The sequence below is a fragment of the Camelus ferus genome, unplaced genomic scaffold (assembly GCF_009834535.1).
Source record: "Camelus ferus isolate YT-003-E unplaced genomic scaffold, BCGSAC_Cfer_1.0 contig3616, whole genome shotgun sequence".
Taxonomy (NCBI): domain Eukaryota; kingdom Metazoa; phylum Chordata; class Mammalia; order Artiodactyla; family Camelidae; genus Camelus; species Camelus ferus.
In genome coordinates this window covers 1-8,669 of record NW_022588912.1, presented here as the reverse complement: position 1 = coordinate 8,669, position 8,669 = coordinate 1, and the positions used below count along the sequence as shown (strand labels likewise).

At 42.7% G+C, this 8,669-nt stretch overlaps 1 long non-coding RNA gene across 1 annotated transcript; it reads right to left on the bottom strand.

Annotated features, from left to right (window-relative positions):
- Positions 1–2,957: 2,957 nt before the first annotated feature.
- LOC116662568 lies at positions 2,958–7,261 on the bottom strand. The gene is made up of 2 exons (XR_004318542.1): positions 6,739–7,261; positions 2,958–3,463 (listed from the first exon to the last, which is right to left on the bottom strand). It is a non-coding gene; the product is annotated as an uncharacterized LOC116662568 (long non-coding RNA).
- Positions 7,262–8,669: the final 1,408 nt, after the last annotated feature.

The following is an 8,669-nucleotide window of genomic DNA, read 5'->3' as shown; positions in this document are numbered from 1 at the left end:
AGAAAGAATCATCTATACGATTTCAGGAACTACACAGCGTCCAAAGGAGTTGGAATCCCAATAGACCTACTTGCAGCTGTATAATTCAAATCAACAAAGTTCATGATCACCCCAGTGATTTAAAATGCATCTAGAGGAAAGCAATTTAGTCACAACAGAACCTCCAGAGGGGTTTCAGCTCATATCTCGGCAGAAATATTGCAGAACAGGGAGGAGTGCAAGGACATAGGCCATATCCTGAATGAGAAAAAGCTGTAATCATGGGTAGCCTATGCCACATGACTGCCATTTCTAATAACGGCAGAGCTAGGGAAATTCACAGACCAGCAAAGCTTAAAAGAATTCAGCAGTTCAAAACTTATCCTAAAAGAAAGATTGAGAATTCTACCCTGAATAGAAAAGTAGCAAGATGAAATGGAAATAAGAAAAACCATTATTGGAAATGCAAGAAGAGCGTGAGTTACAAACAAGAAACAAGAAGAAGGCAAGGAGGACATCAAAGCCATAAGATGGGAGAGGGTAGCAGGAAATCATAGGTGATTTTAAGCACTATCTTAAGTGATTCACATATATGACTCTCTGATTGAAGCAAACGGAGTGATGCATGGCCTAATGTGTTTGCAAAACCAACAACAAGCAAACAAACAAACAATCAAACAAACAGACAGACACCAAAAGGGTACGGTTGGCTGACATATACCAAAGAAACCATGAGTATTCAAAACAAAATACTCAAATTGATGTCAAGGATCATTCAGCACGCATCGACCCAGTATCGCAGCTTAAATGTACTCAACACACTTGTATTCAGAACACAGACGCGTGCATTAATATTCATAAATATTGATTCAAAAGAGCATATCGTGACCTAACCCAAATGCCGATTTTGAATAAGATTTGGTCATAGTCCGTGATATAGACTTACAATTCTTCCAACAGCAAGAATGAATGCCATATTCTACCCTAAGTAGAGAAGAAACGGCATAAGCCTATAACAAAGACAAGTAGCTCTGCAAAACTGTACTAAGAGCAAACGAGACAGACAGTAAAGTGCACATTGGGATTGGTTTCATTTCTCGGAATTTCAGCCCCCATGAAACAAATGGATCCATTTTCTGAGAGCGTGGGTGTTTCAGCAGAAAGCAACAGACGGATATGTATTCTGGGTGAATGGATATTACACAAACATGAGTTTCCTTTAGTGGGGTCTCTGTGTACTGTGAGCTGTTAGAAAGTTTCAAGACGTGTGAAACCATAAACTAAAAATGGACACACTTCCCTCCGTTTGTACTGTATATACAGATCTGAACCAAAGGAAAGAGGGAAGATAAAAGGACAATGGCACGCTAGTGGATAGAATCACATTTAACTTAGGAACCTCTCGTTTGATGCAGCCCCTCCCCCAACACTGACAATATTCAGCAACCATTGGGGATGGCAGTTACCGGTTGGATTCTAGGTGGAATCTTGGTGTGTACCGCGAGGCTTGTTGTGGCTGGTGGATCCAAGGTAACTGGGCAGAATTCTGTGGGTGGATCAGTGTGATGGAGGGGCTGCCGCCCTTTGTGGAGATTGGCTTAGGTCTTTTGTTCGGGACGCTGTGTAAGTTCGAGATAATGCTGCTGCCCAAAGACCTAAGTTCACGGGTAAGTTTCCAGAACCTGAGAGGGCAGACAGTGGAAGATCTGCCTGTCATCAGCTTACTGGTGAGGCTCCGAGGTACTTTCAGACTTGCCCAGTCCTGTTGAAGTCGACTTTATGGGAGACACGAAGAGAAGCTGGCAGAAAAGCTGGCTGCACGGATTGAGGAGAGATGCGAACATATTGATGAGAGTTGTTCCGCTACAATGGAGAATACCGGCATGGAGACATCTCTAGAGAATACCAGGCTCGAAAGACATTCATGAGACCTACTGAACCTCTGTGATACTGGCAGAAACATTCGGAGTGTCAACGTGCACTTGAGAAAGTCACTCAATTCTCTGCTCCAAGAACGGCTCCAAGATTCCTGACGTCTAAAAGAGAAGAGATGGCAGAGATGATAAAAGCGCTCATGTTCTTGGAAGAGGTCATGAGAATCCACAGGTCCCAAGGGGCATTTACAAACCATTCAGACCAAAATGCACCAAGCCCAGGTAAGCCTTTTCCCAGGTTTGGGCCTTGCTATCAAGCACTTGCTCTTCCCTCCCCTCCACTCAGGCATCCATTTTAAAGGATCAGAACCTGAGCTGCAATGAAGCCAGTAGGAGAAGAGCAAGCCCCTCCTAGAATCAGAGTTCCTCCATCTTCACACTCTGTGAACAACAGTGAACTCCTTAAAGGTCAAATACTCTCGCCTAAAATAGTTAGGAATTGAATACTTAGCTCACACAAAGAAATGATGACCTTCCCCTAGATTCAGCAAATGCTGGGTTTATGTCTTGTCTGGGGTGAAGGGAGTGTGGTAAGTGAGAGGAATCTTTGACTGAACTTGAATATGTACTAGGCCTCAGTTTTTCAAGACAGTATATAGGTAAATATTATGTCAGATAGTGACCTGAACTGTAAAAGTCGTGAAAGACTTTAAAGACACAGGTTTGGTGGACCGTCTTTCTCTTCAGTCAAGCACCGGGTGCACGATATATTGGGGGTGCAGACTTGGTTGTGTTAAATTGCTTTACCCAACATGATCGGATGATTAAGCGTTCTCATCACTGATAGAAGAACACCTGCTTTTCAATAGCCTAGCATAGCTGCAGCAGGGTTCTCATAGCTAAAATGCCTGTATGTGCTTTTGGAATCAAGCCTAAATGTATATATTTTGTTTGGTTTTTCTTGTACTTTCCTAGAGAGGAATGTTACCCCTTGAAATGCCAACATTGGCCAGTATGTGTCATTGGGAGTATAGGGCACCACATGCACAACGGAAACCCAGGTTCTCGGTTATTTCATGGTTTCAATAGGTACTTCATGGTTCCTGTTGGTGTTGGAGGCTTCAACAGTAAAGAGTTGACATGTCCCCTTCAACATTTTGGACTGCGATTTTACTTTCTATCTGTCTACATTTTTCTTAGAGCTGACATAATGTTACAAAAATTGACAAGTCTGACTTCTAGGTAAATTTAGTACGTTTCAAACACTAACTTCATTTTCATATAAATCCCAAAACATGTAAATCAATTCTATTAACCTTCTTAAAAACTGCAACTGTGTTATCAACACAATGTCAAAATTGGAGTCTTCGGACAATCCCTCCAACCATGGCTTTATAGAAAACAGAGCTAAACAAACATCACATTTCTGTGAATTACATCTGGAAAGTGTTGATTTATCGATGCCCAGTTGGCAGAGAACCAGTGCAACCTGCGCTCACTCCCTCCCATGTACACAGCAATGTAAACTTCCACTCACCCAGCCCTTGGCACAGGACACTTTCCGAAGAGTGGTCTGTTACTTCCAAAGACAGGATGAGGCCTCAGGAAACCTGGAAGCAGGAGAAGGCAAAGTAGAGAATGGAAATCTGTGCAGGATCTGACCTCTGCTGATGGAGCAGCAAAGGTGAAACTCTGTTTTACTTGGACGCACACTCTCAAGCGGACAGCACACATGGGACTGTAGGTAATGCGCTGAGTGTTAGAAGAGTGCACAGCAGATGCTTGGCTGACATAACTCATAGAAATCAGCACAAAATATCCCCACAATTGATTCTGAGACCAAGATCCGATCTGCCAAATTTGAGCTAGCAGAGGCAGCGGAAAATGAGGTATAGAGCTACAGATAATGGCACACGCTGAGTCTCAGGGATCTGGAGTGTGTTGTGGGTTGTGGTGGGTTCTATCAAGAGAGCAAACCGACCTGTTACCCCAGTAAGAAAGCAACCACATTGGCGTGTGAGGTTGAGTTTTTCGATATGTGCCATGGCCACATCCACTGCATCTTGCAGGCCCAGGATCAATTTGGCATTTTGCCAATAGAGCACGTGTGGGGCTCAACTAGAGAAGCCGTGCATCTGGTCTGAGGGATTCAGTGGCCCTTGGGTTTGAAATCAGTATTAAAAGCTTCAGGATCTGCTACAGTCATAACCTGGACAGGGATTACGGATTGGTTTGAGGAAGAGAATTCGGTACAGCTCTGTGGTTGCATTCGTGCACCCATGACCCAAGGATGAGGGATCAAGGAAGAGTGGTCAAAGTCCACAACGTGAGAAGTTGAAGCATTTCCTTCAGCATTATCTCCCAAATGCAGATGCTACATTTTGGATGGCACTGACATGGTACTGCCCAGAGGACACAAAGATCGGTCTGCGGGATCATTCCAGCAGGCCCTGATGTATGACATCCATACATATGTTTCCACTGGTGTTTCTGTAGACAGAGAAGCTCTGGGAAGAACTGGTAACATTGGGACATTCCCATGGCAATAGAAAGCACAAGCGCACTCTCAGTTTGCTGTTTTGGAAAGACTCCAATATGACGTACAGCAGAATGCCGAGCTGAAAACTTTAAGCTTCATTTCCAGAAGAGGAAGTGTACTCTGCACTTTCAGAATTGTGAGGTAAGTGCAATAAAACGAAGTTTTACTAATTGAAATAATATGGTGTGCTCATCACAACAAAGGCAACACCAGCAATTAGAGATATACCAGACAACACACACAGGAACAGGACATGGCATCAATGCCTAGGGAAAATTGTCCTCACAGAAATATCATGGAACTTTGTACACCCAATGGTCTAAAATTTTCACTTAACAAAGCCCTATAAATCTATATTAGATACCTGATATTACTTGACCAGTAGAGATAAAGAAGTATAGTAAAAGAAACAGGAAGTACCATTTTCAGTTCCAAAGAGTTTGAAGGCCCAAAAAATAAGCTTTCAAACATCTAGACTGCAAAACGCTACCAGAGCAAGTATTGAAAACTGAGGTGAGGAAAACATGAAGTACAACAGTGTCTCAGAATCACAAAAGGCAGTATACCAGGAAAGGGGAAGAGAAACTCTAAAAACGAGCCAAACAATATCAGAAAACCCAAGGATGAGACAATACCAGGGCTAAAGTCAGTCCAAAGCAGACTTGATAATGCAGACGGACTCGTGAAAGACTGTGAAGACAGGGGAACAGAAATCCCTCGATCAGAAGAAGACATAGAAAAAGAAGTGCAAACCAATGCAAACATTGCTGTTGAAGCCTGGGGTAAGACAAAGCATGAAAGAGTATGATTCGTAAGAGTCCCAGATGGAAAAGCAAGATTAACAAAAAAAAGCCTGAAAAGATAATTGTAGAAAAGTCAGACTGAAACTTGCTGAAAGACAAGAAAGAATCATCTATACGAATTCAGGAACTACACAGCGTCCAAAGGAGGTGGAATCCCAATAGACCTACTTGCAGCTGTATAATTCAAATCAACAAAGTTCATGATCACCCCAGTGATTTAAAATGCATCTAGAGGAAAGCAATTTAGTCACAACAGAACCTCCAGAGGGGTTTCAGCTCATATCTCGGCCGAAATATTGCAGAACAGGGAGGAGTGCAAGGACATAGGCCATATCCTGAATGAGAAAAAGCTGTAATCATGGGTAGCCTATGCCACATGACTGCCATTTCTAATAACGGCAGAGCTAGGGAAATTCACAGACCAGCAAAGCTTAAAAGAATTCAGCAGTTCAAAACTTATCCTAAAAGAAAGATTGAGAATTCTACCCTGAATAGAAAAGTAGCAAGATGAAATGGAAATAAGAAAAACCATTATTGGAAATGCAAGAAGAGCGTGAGTTACAAACAAGAAACAAGAAGAAGGCAAGGAGGACATCAAAGCCATAAGATGGGAGAGGGTAGCAGGAAATCATAGGTGATTTTAAGCACTATCTTAAGTGATTCACATATATGACTCTCTGATTGAAGCAAACGGAGTGATGCATGGCCTAATGTGTTTGCAAAACCAACAACAAGCAAACAAACAAACAATCAAACAAACAGACAGACACCAAAAGGGTACGGTTGGCTGACATATACCAAAGAAACCATGAGTATTCAAAACAAAATACTCAAATTGATGTCAAGGATCATTCAGCACGCATCGACCCAGTATCGCAGCTTAAATGTACTCAACACACTTGTATTCAGAACACAGACGCGTGCATTAATATTCATAAATATTGATTCAAAAGAGCATATCGTGACCTAACCCAAATGCCGATTTTGAATAAGATTTGGTCATAGTCCGTGATATAGACTTACAATTCTTCCAACAGCAAGAATGAATGCCATATTCTACCCTAAGTAGAGAAGAAACGGCATAAGCCTATAACAAAGACAAGTAGCTCTGCAAAACTGTACTAAGAGCAAACGAGACAGACAGTAAAGTGCACATTGGGATTGGTTTCATTTCTCGGAATTTCAGCCCCCATGAAACAAATGGATCCATTTTCTGAGAGCGTGGGTGTTTCAGCAGAAAGCAACAGACGGATATGTATTCTGGGTGAATGGATATTACACAAACATGAGTTTCCTTTAGTGGGGTCTCTGTGTACTGTGAGCTGTTAGAAAGTTTCAAGACGTGTGAAACCATAAACTAAAAATGGACACACTTCCCTCCGTTTGTACTGTATATACAGATCTGAACCAAAGGAAAGAGGGAAGATAAAAGGACAATGGCACGCTAGTGGATAGAATCACATTTAACTTAGGAACCTCTCGTTTGATGCAGCCCCTCCCCCAACACTGACAATATTCAGCAACCATTGGGGATGGCAGTTACCGGTTGGATTCTAGGTGGAATCTTGGTGTGTACCGCGAGGCTTGTTGTGGCTGGTGGATCCAAGGTAACTGGGCAGAATTCTGTGGGTGGATCAGTGTGATGGAGGGGCTGCCGCCCTTTGTGGAGATTGGCTTAGGTCTTTTGTTCGGGACGCTGTGTAAGTTCGAGATAATGCTGCTGCCCAAAGACCTAAGTTCACGGGTAAGTTTCCAGAACCTGAGAGGGCAGACAGTGGAAGATCTGCCTGTCATCAGCTTACTGGTGAGGCTCCGAGGTACTTTCAGACTTGCCCAGTCCTGTTGAAGTCGACTTTATGGGAGACACGAAGAGAAGCTGGCAGAAAAGCTGGCTGCACGGATTGAGGAGAGATGCGAACATATTGATGAGAGTTGTTCCGCTACAATGGAGAATACCGGCATGGAGACATCTCTAGAGAATACCAGGCTCGAAAGACATTCATGAGACCTACTGAACCTCTGTGATACTGGCAGAAACATTCGGAGTGTCAACGTGCACTTGAGAAAGTCACTCAATTCTCTGCTCCAAGAACGGCTCCAAGATTCCTGACGTCTAAAAGAGAAGAGATGGCAGAGATGATAAAAGCGCTCATGTTCTTGGAAGAGGTCATGAGAATCCACAGGTCCCAAGGGGCATTTACAAACCATTCAGACCAAAATGCACCAAGCCCAGGTAAGCCTTTTCCCAGGTTTGGGCCTTGCTATCAAGCACTTGCTCTTCCCTCCCCTCCACTCAGGCATCCATTTTAAAGGATCAGAACCTGAGCTGCAATGAAGCCAGTAGGAGAAGAGCAAGCCCCTCCTAGAATCAGAGTTCCTCCATCTTCACACTCTGTGAACAACAGTGAACTCCTTAAAGGTCAAATACTCTCGCCTAAAATAGTTAGGAATTGAATACTTAGCTCACACAAAGAAATGATGACCTTCCCCTAGATTCAGCAAATGCTGGGTTTATGTCTTGTCTGGGGTGAAGGGAGTGTGGTAAGTGAGAGGAATCTTTGACTGAACTTGAATATGTACTAGGCCTCAGTTTTTCAAGACAGTATATAGGTAAATATTATGTCAGATAGTGACCTGAACTGTAAAAGTCGTGAAAGACTTTAAAGACACAGGTTTGGTGGACCGTCTTTCTCTTCAGTCAAGCACCGGGTGCACGATATATTGGGGGTGCAGACTTGGTTGTGTTAAATTGCTTTACCCAACATGATCGGATGATTAAGCGTTCTCATCACTGATAGAAGAACACCTGCTTTTCAATAGCCTAGCATAGCTGCAGCAGGGTTCTCATAGCTAAAATGCCTGTATGTGCTTTTGGAATCAAGCCTAAATGTATATATTTTGTTTGGTTTTTCTTGTACTTTCCTAGAGAGGAATGTTACCCCTTGAAATGCCAACATTGGCCAGTATGTGTCATTGGGAGTATAGGGCACCACATGCACAACGGAAACCCAGGTTCTCGGTTATTTCATGGTTTCAATAGGTACTTCATGGTTCCTGTTGGTGTTGGAGGCTTCAACAGTAAAGAGTTGACATGTCCCCTTCAACATTTTGGACTGCGATTTTACTTTCTATCTGTCTACATTTTTCTTAGAGCTGACATAATGTTACAAAAATTGACAAGTCTGACTTCTAGGTAAATTTAGTACGTTTCAAACACTAACTTCATTTCATATAAATCCCAAAACATGTAAATCAATTCTATTAACCTTCTTAAAAACTGCAACTGTGTTATCAACACAATGTCAAAATTGGAGTCTTCGGACAATCCCTCCAACCATGGCTTTATAGAAAACAGAGCTAAACAAACATCACATTTCTGTGAATTACATCTGGAAAGTGTTGATTTATCGATGCCCAGTTGGCAGAGAACCAGTGCAACCTGCGCTCACTCCCTCCCATGTACACAGCAATGTA